Source organism: Megascapheus bottae, chromosome 6, assembly GCF_031878675.1.
Source record: "Megascapheus bottae isolate mThoBot1 chromosome 6, mThoBot2.hap1, whole genome shotgun sequence".
NCBI lineage: Eukaryota > Metazoa > Chordata > Mammalia > Rodentia > Geomyidae > Megascapheus > Megascapheus bottae.
This window is the reverse complement of record NC_143514.1, coordinates 25,703,417-25,721,321: the sequence shown is the minus strand read 5'-3', so window position 1 is coordinate 25,721,321 and position 17,905 is coordinate 25,703,417. Positions and strand designations below refer to the sequence as shown.

At 41.9% G+C, this 17,905-nt stretch overlaps 1 long non-coding RNA gene across 1 annotated transcript; it reads left to right on the top strand.

The window, feature by feature from the left end:
* The first annotated feature begins 18 nt into the window (after positions 1-18).
* On the top strand, positions 19-14,393 carry LOC150061575 (uncharacterized). The gene is made up of 2 exons (XR_016535834.1): positions 19-119; positions 13,977-14,393. It is a non-coding gene; the product is annotated as an uncharacterized LOC150061575 (long non-coding RNA).
* Positions 14,394-17,905: the final 3,512 nt, after the last annotated feature.

Genomic DNA, 17,905 nt, shown 5'->3' with positions numbered 1-17,905 from the left:
CGCTCGGAGGGAGGGCTGTGAGCCGGATGCTGAGGAGGCAGAGAGCCTGGCGCTTAGGAGGGAGGGGCGGAGCCTGATCCTTCCGGGTGCTTTGGCCAAAGCGAGGGAGGAGGATGAAGGTAAAATGGACGGGAGCAAGCTTCTCCCTTAGCTGCCACTCCCTGGACGCCCAGAGAGGAGATAGTTAACCTACATAACTGTCATTTCTCCCAAATGCCCTTTATCCCTAATCCCCTCCCTCCTCTGCTTCTAGACTTACGCTCTTTGTGGACTCTGAAAGTAGAGCGAATTCCCACAACGGAGAAGTAGATGTCTTTGGGAAGGGGGAGATAAATGAAGTTGAAGTGGCCAGAAATATTTTTATATTCCTTCAGATGATGACTTCAGTGCAAACAACTACTTTTGCTTCTTGCTTGTTTATACTCCTGAAAAAACTGAAATGCATCAGGTGACAACAGAATGTGAATAGCTAGAAAGCACAAATAGAATAAACGAGAACAGTTAGATCACCACGTCCCTGTCAGCCATCCAGGCTGAAGTTGGAAGACGTAATTCCCTGGAGAAGATAGTGATCTCTGGTGGAGATTTGATTACTAATATCTAAACCAAGAGAAAGTGACTTGTTGCCTGCTGAATATTGAACACTTCCCCATATCATCACAAGGACCAAAATCTGACCCTCCATTCTCAGATATAAGGATTTTGCTGGACCCAGTGGCTCACACCTGTAATTCTAGCTACTCAGGAGGCTGAGATCCAAGGACTGAGCCTGGGCACTAAAATCTGTGAGGCTCTTATTGCCAATTACCCACTGGAAAAGCAGAAGTGGCGTTGTGGCTCAAGGGGTAGGAGCTCAGGGACAGTGCCCAGGCCCAGAGTCCAAACTCCATAATCAAGAAAAAAGAGAGAGAGAGAGAGAGAGAGAGAGAGAGAGAGAGAGAGAGAGAGAGAGAGAGAGAGAGAGAGAGAGAGAGAGAGAGAGAGAGAGAGAGAGAGAAAAGAAAGGAGGACTTCAGAGGTGGGAAATCATACTAGGAGTGCTAACAAAGCAAATCAGAATTTAAAAAAAAAAAGTAGTGTTGTTAGTATGATAATTGAGTAGCAAGACCATAATTCCATTGCCTTTGTAGGCTCCCTGCCTAGGTGAGGATTGGGTTACACTGCTTAGGACAGAACCCAGCACAGAAAAGGAGACTTAAGGCAAGTGTGCTCCTGGATGGAGGGCCAGGGAGTGGAGGAACCTAGGTGGGTATTTTTCCTTAACTGATCTTCTCCTCCCAGAGCCTATAACACCCAAGTGACTATAACCACTTTCTCAGTATTCTCGATAATACTTAGTAAGTGCTTGATAAGTTTACTGTTTGTAAAATGTAAAGAACTCATTTTTGGTTTGGGAGGTTTTGTTTGTTCATTTATTTGTTTTGTTTTGTTTTCTTTAAGCTTCAGGTTTGATTGGATTTGGCTAAAGTAGACACTTAAGGGCATTCTTTCAAGCCTTAAGACAGGATATCTGAAAACTGTAAAAATAGAAGGGATAGTATTATTTTCATATTACCAAATATTGAGTTAAGTGCATGTTCTTTCCCAGTCAAAATAAAATATATACAAATATAAATTGAGTAAAATAAGTTTAGTGATTTCAGCATGTAAATTATAACTTCAGGCACGCTCCTTGTTTACTGTAGGACCATTATATGTGAATTTCAACAGTTTACCAAATCCTCAAACATATGGCCTGGATTACTCTACTTGGCACCAAGATCCTAGAAGAAAAGAGTATTTTTGAAAGTTTTATATGTCTTTGGGGAATCTTCCTGTTTAAACAGCAATAGGAATAAACATCTTCACAGCTATAAAGGAAATTGAATAGCACCAGTCTCATATAGTAATAACAACTAAAACAATAATTAAAGCATGTGAAGCTACATTTATTTTAAACCCCTTAAGCAACAATAAAAAAATTGAAAGTATAATACCCTTCCCAGAACAAAAATACTCTCAAAATGAAGATCTCATCCCAGTTGTTCCAGGAGAAGATAATACTTTAGCCAACTAGAAAAAAGAATAAGTTGATATATTCCTACTCTTCATAAATTGGACGTGTTTAGTTAGAAATAGTGTTTCTGATAGGATGTCAGATTTACTTCCTCATCTGGAAGGACTCTCGGTGCCCTAGTCTTTATTATCCAAGGCTCCATAGAGGATGTTGTTCTAAAGTCAACTTTCTCTTCTCCATTACCTGCAGTGAGGCTCATCCAAGCCCTTACCCTTACATCATCATAGAGGCTATGTAAGGTAGGGATGACCCCCATCTCTTTTGTACAGAAAATGAGTCTAAAGCTCATAGGCCTAAAGCCCAACGGACAAGTTACTAAACATGATGAAGCTGGGTCTCCGCCTCAGCCTGTGGTGGTCTGATGGCAAAGCTGGCTCCAGATTTTGTCAGCCTGCTGCCCCAGGATCATGCAGTGGAAGCTTCCATCTTTGCCTCTTCCCTTCCACATGCATCCAGACTCTTTAGTGATCAGAGACATTCACTGGTCACTTTACTGCTCTAAAAAAAGCTGGAACTCAAGTCAAAATTCATCTGCCAGCACTAGTTTCTTAAAGGTCTGTCCTATCCCAGGCCAGTGAATCTTTCCTCCAGTTTGTCCTTCTGTCTGCCAAGTGGTCACCACCTGTCCTGCCTTTGAGCTGCACTGATGAGGCGCCCTATTCATCCAACCTCCTCCTCATTTTACCATAGTTTTAGTCATCTTTGCTTTCCTTTTTTCCCCCTGCTGTACTTAGGTAGCACCACACAACTGACCTTTAGCTGTTTCGTGTGTCTGTCTGAACTCCAGAAGAGGAGGCTTATAGCCTATAAAACAGTGGTTCTCTCACTAGGTGCTGGTGGATCATGCCTGTAATCCTAGCTACTCAGGAGGCTGATATCTTAAGATTGTAGTTCAAAGTAAACTTTCTGGGCTTGCTGGGTTGGAAAGTCCATGACATTCCTGTTTTTTTGTTTTTGGGGTTGTTTTTTTTTTTTTGCCAGTCCTGAAGATTGAAGTCAGGACCCAAGCACTGTCTTTGGACTTTTCCTCAAGGCTAGTGCTCTACCACTTGAGCCACAGCACCACTTCTGGCTTTTCTATGCATATGGTACTGAGGAATCGAGCCTGGGTCTTCATGCATGCTAGACAAGCACTCTACCACTAGGCCAAGCTTCCAGTTCCATGTGACATTTTTATCTTCAATTAACCACCAGAAAACTGAAAGTGAAACTCTGGATCAAAGTGGTAGAGTGCTAGCCTTGAGCAAATGAGCTCAGGGACAGCACTCACATCCTGAGTGCATGCCCCAGAATGGGTGTGAGTATACACACCACACACCACACACACACACACACACACACACACACACACACACACCCCATAATAGTTTTCAAAGTGTAAGTCCAGACCTGAAGTGCCGGAGCCAGCCGGCAGCGAACCGGGATTCCTGACCTTGGGGGTGAAGACTGGGAAAAGAAGACAAAAAAGATGGGATCAGGAGGACTACAGCCTGTCAGCAGCCCAAGACTCCAGTCTAAGACGAGCTTAAGACTGTGTCCTAAGGCCGTGAGCTTTTAAGACTGTAGCCTAGTTTATTTCAAGTTCCAACCTTAAATACCTTTCTTAAAACCAGGACACTGCCAGGAGTTACATTCGTACAAAACAGTGATCAAGTCTCAAATAGGTCAAATGAGAAGCAATTGATACAGCCCAAAATCATAACAGCTTACTTCCTTCTGTGCTCAATTGTCCAAGGTCACTGACCCCATACTCGGTCCCCAACACTGAAGCATCACCTTTACCTAAGCAATCATGAGCCTTGTCTCAGATCTACGGCCTCAAGAACTCTCTCAAACTTGAATACGCATCAAAATCAACCAGTGCTTGCTTAGATAGCTAAGTCCTGCTCTTAAGGTCTTTGATTTAGTAGGTCTGGAGTAGAGCCAGATATTTTGTACTTCTGAAGGTCAGGGTGGAGGATGACTGATGCAGCTTACCTGAGCCCCACCATTCCTGAAGTCAAACAAGACCGACTCTTCTTACCAGATCATTACAGAAGAGTGCTGTCTCATTAAAAAGTTCCGCAAACTATCAAGATTCCTTATCCCTGAACCCAAGTGATTAAATCAAGGCTCAGCCTGTGACCCTGTGTAAGGTGTTGACAGCCAAGGAAGGTGTGGAGACTGTGGCTGTATGAAGACAGATATGAGGTCTAGAACTATTATCACAAGAGGCCTCTCTTTCACAAGCAAACAGCACATTCCAGGATCCAGAAAGAAAGGCTCCTGCGAGTGCCTTGGGAGGAGACTTCTGAGTGTCCACACCTTTCTGTAGTCCTCGTGGGCATCTCTTGTCTCCAAAAGAATATCTGCAGTAGCCCATCTACTGGGATGTTTTGTAATAGTATCTAAAGGCGCTTTATACCTTGTACTCCAGTCAGCCACCTGAATGTATAAGTCCCTTTTATTTTTTAATGGACATCTTGCTATTTTTCCCAGGCTATATCTCCCCCCCTTTTACAGAAGCCAATAATTACAAATAGTGTGAGTGTGTGTGTGTGTGTGTGTGTGTGTGAGAGAGAGAGAGAGAGAGAGAGAGAGAGAGAGAGAGAGAGAGAGAGAGAGAGAGTCCATGTGTGTGAGTGTGTGTGTGTGTACTAGAAGTTGAACTCAGGACCTGGGCACTGTCTTTGAGCTTTCTCAAATCTAAGACTCTACCACTTGAGCCACAGTACCACTTCTGGCTTTTCCTATGTATGTGGTATCAAGGAATCAAACCCAGGCCTTCAAGCATGTTAGGCAAGCACTCTACCACTAGACCAAACTCCCATCCCCCTAGATTTTAATACTCAAGGCTGACACTCTACCACATGAACCACAGCTCTAATTTCTGTCTTTTTAATAGTTAATTGGAGGCAAGAGTGTCATGGAATTTCCTGTTCAGGTAGTTTCAAACCTCAGTCTTCAGATCTCTTCCTTCTGCATAGGTAAGAATTACAAGTGTTAGGCTCTGGTACCTGGTTTACAAATAGCTTCCTACCCTTAAGCTGGAATTTTTCTACAGTAACCCCTACTGGATCTGGTTATTTCTCTTAGGGACTCCAGGATCTCTTTTCAAACAGGTTTGAAGATGGATGCCTGATATTTGCTCCTTTTCTGCTTCCCAGCTCTGATATTTCTAGACTAAACACATGCATTGCCGTCAACTATTCCTGAGCTAACAGAGTTTCACAGTCCTTTTTTGATGAACTCAGAGGATGGTGTACATTCCACGGAAAGCATGGCCTGACCTATGTAGTATAAAGAACAGTTGCTGCTCCTGTGAGCTGAGATGCCTTGGTACTTTCTGGTCAGTGATATCGCTTTGCACTTCATTCTCACTCAATTAAAATTCCTAGCTATGCCTGTCTAATCAGAAATGTTGCTCATCTAGCTCTCATTCTCCCTTAACCCACATAGTAAATGTGTGTAAGTAAGAAAGGACTTCACATCTGTCCCTTGAAATTGTACCTTATTTGATCTAGTTGATCCTGAATATGACTGAGACAAATCTTCATATATTCCAATGAGAGAGGTTTATAAAAGGTCTGTAATCCTGATACTTTATAATGGATTGTATTGCCATAGACAACTAAAGGGAGTCCGTGTATCAGCTGCCAAACAGTGGAAACTAAACCAGGCTGGTCTTGTGGCCAGGTCTCCCTGCCATTGTGCCAAGACTCACTGATTTGAGAAGCTGGTGAAAACAACTACAGAGCCTGTATTACAACTTTTCATCACCACCCATAATATTGCCTTTGATGTCTGTATTCATTTACCAAGGCTGCCACAACAAAATGACACACATCAGTGATGTGAACAACATATAGTCTCCCAGGTTCAGAGGCCAGATGTTCAGAACCAAGATGTTGGCAGTGCTGTAGGAAAGTAATTGCTCTGGGCTTCTTTCTCTGAATGGCAGATGGTCATGTTCATGTTTGTGTGGTGGATGTATAGATTTTTCCCATTATTTAATATGGACACTAGTCATTGTGGAATAGAGCCCTCCCTGATGTTAATTTGATCAAGATCAAAATAAGGCCACATTTTGGTATATTAGTTTAGGAATTCAGTGTATAACTTGACCAGTAGGGACACAATCTAATAATAACATCCACTTGATGATGCTACCATGTAATGTCAGTGTATTGGATTGGAGCTTGAGATACAAGGTGGGACTCTCCTGTGTTGTGGTTTAAAGGGATAGAAATTTGCCTTCATTGTCACAGAGACTGCGATGACAGCTTGAGGTGATACTTGCCAGCACAGGGATGGGAACATTGGCATCAACTTTATTAAGAGCTGCCTTTCAGTATAATGCATGAGATAGTATAAATGATGCCTAAAAAGTACTATCATGTTCCAATTTGTGTCACCTGTTTCCACAGCCAGAAATGGAAGTCAAGGGTGATACCATTTAATCATGCTTAATTATACAATTAACTCTTTCTATAAAGAAAGCTAACATGCCCTAATAGGACTTGTGGTCCTTAGTGTATTTGTTCTTAGTATATTAATTCTGACTTCATTGCTTTTAGTCTTAGAGCGCTTTTCATTGTATACAGAACCAAGAGACCTGAGTTCCACTCCAAGATTATGTCTTTTATCAGCTATTTGGCCCTAGAGAATTCATTTAACTTCATTTGTTGTTAAGACGAAGAAAGACAGAAAATAGTACTAAGGATTATGCATCCATTTCTGGATTCAGTTGCATGAGTCAGTCTCTCTGAAACTGATCACTTGAGGCAACTATGTTAGTCCATATTCTGGACTATGATTAGATACTTGAGACAGGATAACTCTGTAAAGAAAAGAGGATTATTTAGCTCACATGGGAGGGCTGATCTGATTCTTGAGGGTTCTTCATCCATGAGATGTGAGACAGACTCTCATGCACCTGCATCACAAGCAGAAGAGCCACCACTTGGTTCAACCTATCTGGATATGTTCATGGTATCTGACACAGATGCTATTCCACCAGGGGAAGAAGCTGAAGAGCCACAGCGGGTAATTTGGCATTTTGAAGTGTCTCAGACATCTGCAAGTGAAGAAAATCCACTTCCTCCTGTGGTAGACATCTGAGGAGGCACAACATACTACACTGCCCTAGATCTCAGATTTGCCCTTGCCATTTTTAGGACAGATGGACCTCCAATCTGTGACTGTCCTAGAGATCTAGCAATCTTTGCACACTTGACTGATAGTGATCCACCTTTTCTTGCAGAGGGCAACTTAAGTCCAGCAGACAGATGTATCTAACTCATATTCCAGTCCAAGACCAGAAGCACAACTTTGGTTATAGAGGTGGACCAGAAGTACAACTTTGGGTGTGGAGGTGGAGACTTAGATCTTCCTGAGCTCCTGCTCTGGACTTAGGGAAGTCCTCTTTCTCCTGTTGGAAATTATCTGATGGTTATTTTCCCATGTTTCATCTGTATGTAGTTTTAAGAATTTATTTTTAATGAAAGTTTACTGTTCATTCATTTCAGTTACATAATTCAGTGACATTAAGCCCACACTCTGCTCTGAAGCCACAAGCTTCTACACAGCGTGCAGTCCTTAGGGGGAGGATGCTCAGAACAGCACTGGAGGAAGTGGGAGGGAAGGCCCTGCTATACAGGGAACACATGAGGCCAATAGAATTGGCAAGGGATCTAGCAACCATTGTTGTGGCTCTTCAGCTGCTGCTTCTGGGGAAGTAGTTCTCTCTCTGCTGATGTGGGCAGGTCTAGCAGGAGCCCTCTATGGGTACATGGATGTAGCAGCTCTTTGGCGAGCTCAGGTAGAGATCCATCTCTGTGAGAGGTTGTAGACACACTCACTGTGGCATCCACCGGGGCTGGAACTCATGGTGGCTCTTGAGATAGGTTTATTTTCAGTGGTGTGGGCATAGCCCATGGATATGCTCAGTGGTTGGCATCTGGATGGCATCTGGAATTGGCTTAGAGGCCTGGAGTACCAGATGCCACCTGCTGGTCTCCCCAGGACCTAGATGTGTCTGAGGTAAGGCCCTTTTGCTTAGTCAATTGGACTCTGTACTTAAGGTTCCCTTGAACTTCTGGTCTGTATGTTTAGTTATTCAAAGGCGGTGAGCAGAGATCATGTTTCAAGGCCTAACTGGGCAAAAAAATCATGAGACTATCTCAGTCAATAGAAAACTTGATACAGTGGTGTGTGATTCTTATCCCACATGTGTTTTAAATACAAATAGGATGTGTGCAGTCCAGGCTGATTCAGGAAAAAAAAATGCAAGAACCTATTTGAAAAATAACAAAAGCAAAAAAGTCCCTCAAGTGATAAAATACTTGCCTAACAATTACAATTCCCAGCTCCAAAACCATCACTGAAAAATAATTTAAGGAATTACTATCAATGCCAACTTAGGTTCTTTTTAAAGCAGGACGATAATGCAGGGTTTCTGAACATTTGTTAGTATACTTTTCCATTTGTACATTGAGAATTAGATAAGTAACACCACTATAGTTTATTGATTTACTGCTCAGACTCTAACAGGTGTGGATTCCAGTTTTATGCATACCAGCTCTTTGAGTTCACTGCAATTTTTCTCTAGTAGAACTGAATCCCAGAAACTATTTTTTCCTTCAAATACAGAGTTCAATAAACATTCCTTCAGGACATTTTCCTTTCACTAGTTTAGGGTTACCCAGAAATATGGGCACACGCATATTTGATAATGTTCAAAATGTATTTTAAATTTCTCCTTTCCATCTCCTAGCTTATGAAAGTTGAAGTTAACCTGGGGCCTAGAAGTGGACAATGAATCAAACCTGTCTTAAGTCATCAAGACCTAGGGGCCAGCACTAGCAGGTTTTTAATTGTACAGGTCTGGTAGATCATAGAAGGGTGTCCATTCATGTTAGTTTTATTTCAATGAGTTGAATCCTGATTAAAACTTCTTGATAATTTCTTTGGCTCTCCTTCCTTTTACAGCACTCATTTGTGTACAGTAGTTAAGTGTTTTACCTTTAGGCATCTCCCTTGTATATCATTATTTATAGGAAATCAATATATTCATTCTTTTCAATGATATGGTACTTAATCAATCAATATAGGTTTAATATTTTATGCAATATTGTATTTATTTCACCCTATTTATTTAGATAGCACTTGTAATCTTGTGTTGCATCATACATTTACTTATTTATCATGGGCTTTGGGGGAACGGGTTGTTTATCTATTTATGTAGGCCTGGATGAGTGCTTAAAGTAAGGCCCTCTAGCCTTACTCTACCTTTTCATTCAAGGCTGGCAGTATAGTATGTAAACCACAACTCTTCTGCTTTTTTGCTAATTGTCCATCAATACTATCTTTTTAAGGCTCTGAGTGCTTTCCAACATATCTTTGGAGTTCTGTTTATCCCAGTGTAAGTGTGCTATTGTAACCTCAAGTTGCTGTAAATTATGTAAAGCCTTTCATTTTCTCAAAAAACTACTTCATGAACAACTGAGAATCTCTGTGCAACCAATGTTATTCAAAGAATAATTTGGTACTTGGCTAGTTCCTGGAATCCAAGATCTTTTCTTTGAGCATCATGTCTGATAAGATTGCACCTGTTTACCTCACAGCCTCTGCCAACAATGGGATTTATGACAAAGGCCTTGTGCCACAAGGTATAGGACAGACTTCTGGAGAATAAGCATAGATATGTGGCCAGAAAGCCATGCTCACATGAACACCACCAATAAAAGTTCTGTACAAGGTGGCTTGGCTTAACTCCCCTGTCTGGAGTTACTGTATTCTCTGGTGAGAGAAATAAACTTGCTAGGAAGGTAGTCTACCACTTAAGACATGTCTTCAGTTCTTGGAAAATAATTTTCAGCTAGGAACTGGTAGCTTACACCTATAATCCTAGTTACTTAGGAGGCTGAGATTTGAGAATCAGTTCAAAGCAAGCCAGGGCAGGAAGCTCTGTGAGACTCTTATCTCCAATTAGTTACTAAAAAAAGTTAGAAGTAAAACTGTGGCTCAAGTGATAAAAGTGGGCCAGCCTTGAACAAAAGAGCTCAGGAACAGGGCCCAGGCCCTGAGTTCAAGTCCTAGGACTGGCGCCCATACAAAACTTTTATCAAATTAACCATCAAAGTGCATCACATGGCTAGGAATTTGGCCTAGTGGTAGAGTGCTTGCCTAGCATGCACGAAGGCCCTAGTTCCATTCCTCGGTACCACATACATAGCAAAAGCCGGAAGTGGTGCTGTGGCTTAAGTGGTAGAGATCTAGCCTTGAGAAAGCCCAAGGACAGTGCTCTGGCCCTGAGTTCAAGCCCCAGAACTGGCACAAAAAAAAGTGTATCACAGAGGGGAGTATATGATGCAAGATATGTGGCAAGAATAGACTTTAAAGACATAAAACTTCAGAAGAAGAATCATGAGTTAAATATAGGTGCATTTTGGGAGATCAGATTAGCTGAGTATAGTGTATTCATTAGGCATTCACATACAGTTAGGTTAAAGGAGAATGTCCTTAAGGAAACACAGGGTGTAACTTCTCTGACCGTTTAAAATATTATTCAGAAATGGAAACATGTTTGTGTTTTAAATTGTTGTTTGTGGTGGTTATGGTGCTTTTTTTGCCGTGGAATTTTTCTTGTAGAAGAGGATAGTAGGGTGGGGGTTGCAGAGAGGGAAGGAGGAGGGGGAAACAAACACCATCATGCTATCCCGCCTGGAAATGGCCTGTGTCATTTGTAGGCAAGGATGGGAAGAAGGAAAGTAAAGGGGTGATAGTATCCCAAAAGAGAAATGTACTCATTACTGTTTATGGAATGGCAATCCTTCTGTACAACACCTTAATAATAATGATGAAATGATTCTATTTTATTTTATTTTGTAGTTGGTTGTGGGGCCTGAACTCCCGGGCACTGTTCCTGAAGCTTTCCAGCTTAAGGCTGGTGCTCTACCACCTTAATCCACAGTTCTACTTCTATTATTTTTGGTGGTTCATTGGAGATAAAGAGTCTTATGGACTTCTTAACAGGGTTGGCTTTGAACGCAGTCCTCAGATCTCAGTTTGCATGTTGCATCCTGGTCCACCCTCTCTCAACATCTTCCTCCTCTTCTTCCCTTTTTGTCTTCCTCCTTCCTGCCCTCCTCTGGTCGCATGCAGACTGGCAAAGGCTAAGGAGGACAGGAGAGATGAAGAGAAGACCACGTGTGAAGGTAATTGTGAGGAGAGTGCCATGCATTCCATTCTCCTGACATCTACCTTTCTGAGTTGGGAGGGAATTTCCTAGACACTTCAGGAGGAAAAAATCCAAGGCTTCTTTGGTCCTAGGAATTTATTTGGCCTGCTAGTATCTGGTCCCTGGCGGGCTGGGAGGGGCAAGGGGAGAGGGATGTATCTTTGGTTTGATTTGTTAAACAATGGTCCCTCATTGCCAAAGGCCTTTACGACTGGACTAAAGCTCCTGTCTGGTTGGAACTCTCCCATTGCAGAGCTGGAGAAGGAAAGTGGAAGGTCTTGCCTTCTGCTTTTGCATTTGTTCTAAGCACTTGTGATAGATTTGGAATCTGCTGCCTCCAGGCAGATGAAGAAAAGAGGTTGATGTCCTTTCTTTGTTTCCTGCCAGGAAGGCCTTTGTCCCAGCCTACTTCTTCATTCCTTACTGCTTAGCCAAGTCAGGTACCTGTACCTCACTGAGCTATTACTGCTTCCCACACCATGCCCACCTTGCCATGCAGGGAACACAGAGGCCTAGAAGATCTCAGACCCTTAAGTGCTCAGTAGGAAGAGGAAAAGAACATTATTCCTTATTTTTTATTTAACAATGCTCTTTACATGTCATAACAGAGGTGAAAGAGGTTTTATAGCGAATTTCAAAACATGACTTTACTAGCTGCTTTTACATTAAATGAGTCACTTCAAATAAACATCCTTATATGTTTTTCAGAACAAGGGAGGTGGTTGTCTCTCACCTGCATACTCGACAGTCTGTGGTTTATTCATCCACTTCAGAACCAAGTACTGGGCTATTACAGGATGCAGAAAGCATTTGTAAGACTGGGATACTTGACTTAGGTACTAGATGTGTGCACAGAGGATAGTCATATCATTCTAGCCTATTTAGTGCCTGTTAGGTTCATAATACTCATACTTTTTTCTTCTGTGGAGCTTGAACTATAGATTGAGGGCTTTAATGCTCAAGAGAAAATATTAACAAATGCCCATATAAATACTGTCAGAAAATAGCCTTTACTTTGTTCATGGCTTGAGCCACATCTCCACTTCTGGCTTTTTGGAAGTTAATTGGAGATAAAAGTCTCAGAATTTACTGCCCAGGCTAGCTTTCAACTGTGATTCTAAGATCTCAGACTCCTGAGTGGCCAGTGATGTGTGGCTCAGAATATTTTCCCTTTTAAACAATATTTCTCGGTCCACTAAGAGCTATGGCAGCTATCCTGCTTAATATGTAATTTACTAGTTACATGTGGCTATTAAGCACTTGACTGGTCTGAGCTGAAGTTTGCTGTAAGCATAAAATCCATATAGGAAGCTTGGCAGGAGTGATAATGAAAGTCATTTAGGATCCAGGGACAGCATCTTGGCCTAGCAAGCCAAGACCAATCAAGAGATACAGTTTGTGAAATCTTGACTCTGTCCCTCCCTAACCCCTTCTAGTTTGGATCATCTTCTTGTCACTCTGAACTTTTCAGAGGGGAGCTGGCTCCGAATTCCAAACCAATCAGAAGATTGTAGGCACGGACAACCAAGTGTTACCTTCCAAAACAATAAAGGCATCCATGAGAGCACAGCCTGAGTATAAGACTGTCAACACAGTCTTATGCTGTGACTCAACGTCAGGGGCCCTGGGATGGAGAGGAAAAGAGACACTACAATGACGACAATGATGATGACGATGGCAACATAGAGAGCCACCTGATGAAGAGGAAGAACTGATGCAGAAACCAGGATGAAATGGACAGAGCGGCAGGGCCAGCAGCCTTTGAGCTAAATATTTCTAACTTACAGGCCTTTACACTCCTCCTCTACTGTACTAGACTTCATTTTCAGATTTCTGGGACAAGAACCCAAGGATGCTGAGCGGCAGAGGCTCAGCAGTGCTGGCAGTGGAGCTGCAACACTGGCAGGCACTGCCTGCTACTACAATGCTGCATCCCTAGTGCTCTCTGCTAGCTGCTGTGCCAAAAGGGCTGTGTGGGCTCTCACCACTTCCAGCAACAGTGCTTGCCTACCAAGTATGAGGTCTCAAACTCAATCACACACACACACACACACACACACACACACACACACACACACACACACACAATTTCATGTGAAGTAAATACATTTAGATATGTTGAATTAAAGAAAACACATTAATTTCTAACTAAAAATTACTTCATCTGTTTAATTTTCCCCTTTACAGTTTGACTCATAGAAAGGTGACAGTGCACAGCATGAACGCGAATCATCTACAGCAAGGTGGAGGCTAAGTCACAGTCACCGGGGACACTGTGACAGGTTTTCCCCTTTCAGGTCCCCAGCCTGCTAGAGGGGCTCATTCTGAAGTACAGAGCAACAGTTCAACACAAGTTCAGCATCAGCTGCCTGCTTACATCTGTCCAAATCCTTCTCCCCCTGCCCTGCCATCCACGTGTTGGTAGAGATCACAGCCTGGAAATAAAATCAGCATGCTCCTGATTTTCATAAACCTCATTATATTATTCTGATGCATTGCATGTCACAGGAACATTTTAAGCATGTATATATATGCATATATATTCTTACTATAAGCAAGTTCGTTGTTTTTCATTTCTATAGATAAGTGACATCTATTTTTTCTCATTTTCAGCTTGACATTTTTCTGCAGTTTTAATTTTTAAAAAGTAACAGAAAACCTAGATGTGGTAACTAAATTTGTATACTGTATCCCATATAGAAAACCCATCTGCTCAAGGGGAGACAACAGACATGAAGATGCTCTGAGCATTCGCCTTCTGCAGGGTCACTTGTAGCCAGTGTCATCTCCTTCTAAGAGTCACAATGTCAAAAGCCAAGTATGGACTTCAGCTGTCAGCAGAAACTTGTCCTGTGCTTGACTGCTGCCTTGCACTACTGACTGCAAGCTACACCTGTCAGAGTGGGGTTTCCACACAGCTGGGTGCTGCCAGTGCCTCCTCACCAAGCTTGCCCCATAGAAGTTTCTGACCTCATCTACCCCAAGAACTTACTGAATATTGCCATCAGCTGCGAGGGATCCTGCCCCAGAAGTAGTGCAGATTCAAGTCTGGATTTTTCTCCCAGGATAATTCAGCTATTATCTAGGATTAATCTGATTAAAATATTACTGTTCCTATTCTTTTCTTCTTTTCCATTTTTTAATTGGTAGCCCTGGGGTATGAATTCAGGGCTTTATGCTTGGTAGGTAGGGGCTCTACTGCTGAACCATTTTTGCAGTAGTTATTTTTGAGATAGGGTCTCATTTCCTGCCCAGGCATGTGCATGGACTGTGATCCGCCTATTTTAGACTTCCTGTCATAGCTGGGGTGACAGGTGAGAGACTGCTCAGAAGCCGGAATGGCAAATGCTCAGCATCCCTGGCCAAAAAGGAAATGCAAATCAAAACAGCTCTGAGATACAATTTCACCAGTCAGATTGGCCAGTATCAAGAACTTGATACAACACATGCTGGTGGGGATGTGGGGAAAAGGGAACCCTATGCACTGTTGGTGGGAATGTAAACTAGTTCAACAAATCTGGAAGGTTTGGGAGTTCCTCAAAAAATCTAAACATGGAACCTCCCTATGACCAAGCCATATCACTCTTGGACATCTACCCAGATCATTGTAAGACAGGGCATGGCAAAGACACATGCATACCCACGTTTACTCCTGTACTATTCACAATAGCCAAGTTACAGAAACACCTAAGATGCCCTACAACAAATGAATGGAGTAATAAAATGTAGTGGATATACACAATGGAATTTTTTTCATCCATTGGAAAGAACACGATTATATGGTTTGCAGGGAAATGGATGGGCTTAGAACAAACCATGCAAAGTGAGGCGACCCATGTTCAGAGAGACAAAAGGCCTGTTTCATATGTGGACACTACATCTAAAATATAACTGAACATGAAAACCTGTACAGAATTCTAGGCATTCACAGAGTCAGGGGAAGAACACTAAGGTGTAAGTTTCTGGTACCATATACATAGGAAAAAGGAAGTGATGACGAAGCTCAAGTGGTAGAGCTCTAGCCTTGAGAAAGTCCAAGGACAGTGCTCAGGCCCTGAGCTCAAGCCCAGGACTGGCAAAATACAAAAAACAAAAACTCAAAAGAAAAAAAAATTAGCAAAATGAACTCCAGGAAATGGAAATCTGATTTTTTTTTCTGTTGTTGTTAGTGGTGGTGTTGTTTTTGCTTTGTATTATTTTGTTCTGGGGAGGGGTAAAGAGATGGTGCAGAAATATAATCATGTGCTTCAGCAATTATGTAGAAAATGAACTATTAACTTGTGGACAGAGGTAGGAGGGGGAAAGTGGAGGGGAGGGAGGCAAGGATATAAAGATAGAGGTGACACTGTCCAAAAAATGAAATGTACTCATTATCTGACTTAAGAAATGGTTGCCCCTCTGTACAAAACATTAATAGCAACACTTAAAAAAAAAGTTGGGGTAGATACACAACTCAAGTGGTAAAGAGAACACCAGCCATGAGCAAGCAAGCCAAGCCTGAGTTCAAATCTTCTTAACTTCAAAAGAGGAGATTGCTTGGGCCACTCAACACTATTGCTTACACTGAACAGTAAGAGGTATCCCCCTCTGCACTCTGTCCTAGGAGACAGCATGCTATCTTAAGTGGAGCAGGTTATCTGGGTATTTCCTTTCTATAAAGAGCTCTAAGTCTCAGCATACAAAAATACAGAATTAACTGATCATGTTACTTGTTAAAATTCTGAATGCTGCATGTCATCTTCCTAACATTTGACTTCCTTGAAATGCTTCCTTTCCTGACAGCCTCCAGACAGTCCCTCAAGTCTCTGGCACTGGTGTCTGGGGTTTCCATGGAGCCAGGCTCAGTCTCAGTCAAGTAGGATATGCAGAGCCTGCCCCTGTGACTGACATCAGCCCACGAGGCCACGAACAGGCCCTTTACTATAAATCACTTTGTTAGAATAAACACACCCAGTCACAATGCCTGAGACATGTGGAAACATTCAAGCAGAATATGCCAATGCTAAGAGGCTATTTCTCAGACAGAAGGGCTAGTACTTAGAAGGGCTGAGTACTTTGAGTATTGTACAACCATGCCAGGTTAACAGAATTGCGTTCAACATTTCCTCAAAGTTGCTCTTTCTTAAACATACCATACCTATCTTCCTGAGCCAGGAACTGAGCTAAATGGTTTCAATTAGCACCATCATTCAATCAGAGTCCACTAATCAACCTAACCCTCTTAATAACTTCTCACTTGCATTACTGAGGCCTCCTCTCTTTTGTTTTGCTTTCCTCTCAGCATTTCTCCATTAGGATTATGATTTCACAATAAAACATTACAGCATTTGTAATCAATGCTCATGCTATCATGACAGAGGATCAAAGTTTGGGTTACATTTGTGAATCATTCAATAGCACTGTCAAATCTTGGGTAAATATAAAGTCCCTCGTATCCAAGAGACTGCCTGGTCACTATCTCTCCCTCTGGTTTCCTGCATCTTACACTCTGGCCATTTGCAGTTTCCCTCAACTACAATTGGTGTTTCAACTTTGACCTTGAATGTTCTGGTCACTGTTCAGTGTTTAGCTGATGGATCTTCCCTGAGGTCAAGGTCCCTATCTCTCTCCATCCATCCATCCATCCTCTATATCCCACATCTATCAGTCTACCTTGTCTTACAATACTGGGGCCATGTGTTCTGGGAAGCATAGTTGAAGATGGAGAACTGACCACTCAAGACACACAGGATTTAATTTACAAAGGTAAACTCTTATATTAAACTGCACCACTCAATTGTCCTTGCAGGACAAATCCTTTTCTAATACCCTGCAAGGAAGCAAGCAATTCTAACAAGGTTTCTGCCAGCTTAAGAGGTTTAGAACCCAAATTGTATAATCGACTCATCCTAATGAAGAAATGGGCTGTTTCTGACAGTGTTTTATATTTCATAACAAACAGGCTTGTGGTATGCTAAGTGTTATACTTGGTACAAATATTTCTGGATTTTAAGCCAAAGAATATTGTTAGGTATTAATACTCATTGATATTACAAGATTCCTTGAGTTCTCCTGAGCCCACCATTTCTAAATAAATCTTTAAGAAAAATTACAAAGAAAGGGTTTTATATCAAATAATTTAATCAGTAGTCCATTTCACTCTAATTTACATCCAGCCTGGAGGAGAAAACAAATAACACAAAAACACCCTAGAATAAAAGACTTTCGTTTTCCTTTTGTGGCCCACCACCTTCGCAAATGTTTTTCCTAACAGATGTTTTAGACTTTGTATGCCAGCAAACAAAACCCTGTAAAACAATAATCTATTATTACATAGTAAGTCCTGCCAGAAATAATGGCAAGACTCAAGTGAAAAAAAGCCTAGCACCATTACCGTTATGAATTGGATATGTGACTAGAACAGAACCATCCACCAATGCTATATGAGCAAGTGCAGTGGGCCCCACATCTAGCTTTGTTTGCTGGTCTTCCCATCAACTCAGTGCCAAAGGGTATGCTTCTTGTCTTCTTGGACTCATTGATTGGAAAGACATGACCAACTGCAATCTATAGCAAATACTCCGTAAATGATCATCCAGGGATTGAAAAAGAGCAAACACAGACATAGCAAAAGGTATGTTTACTAGTTC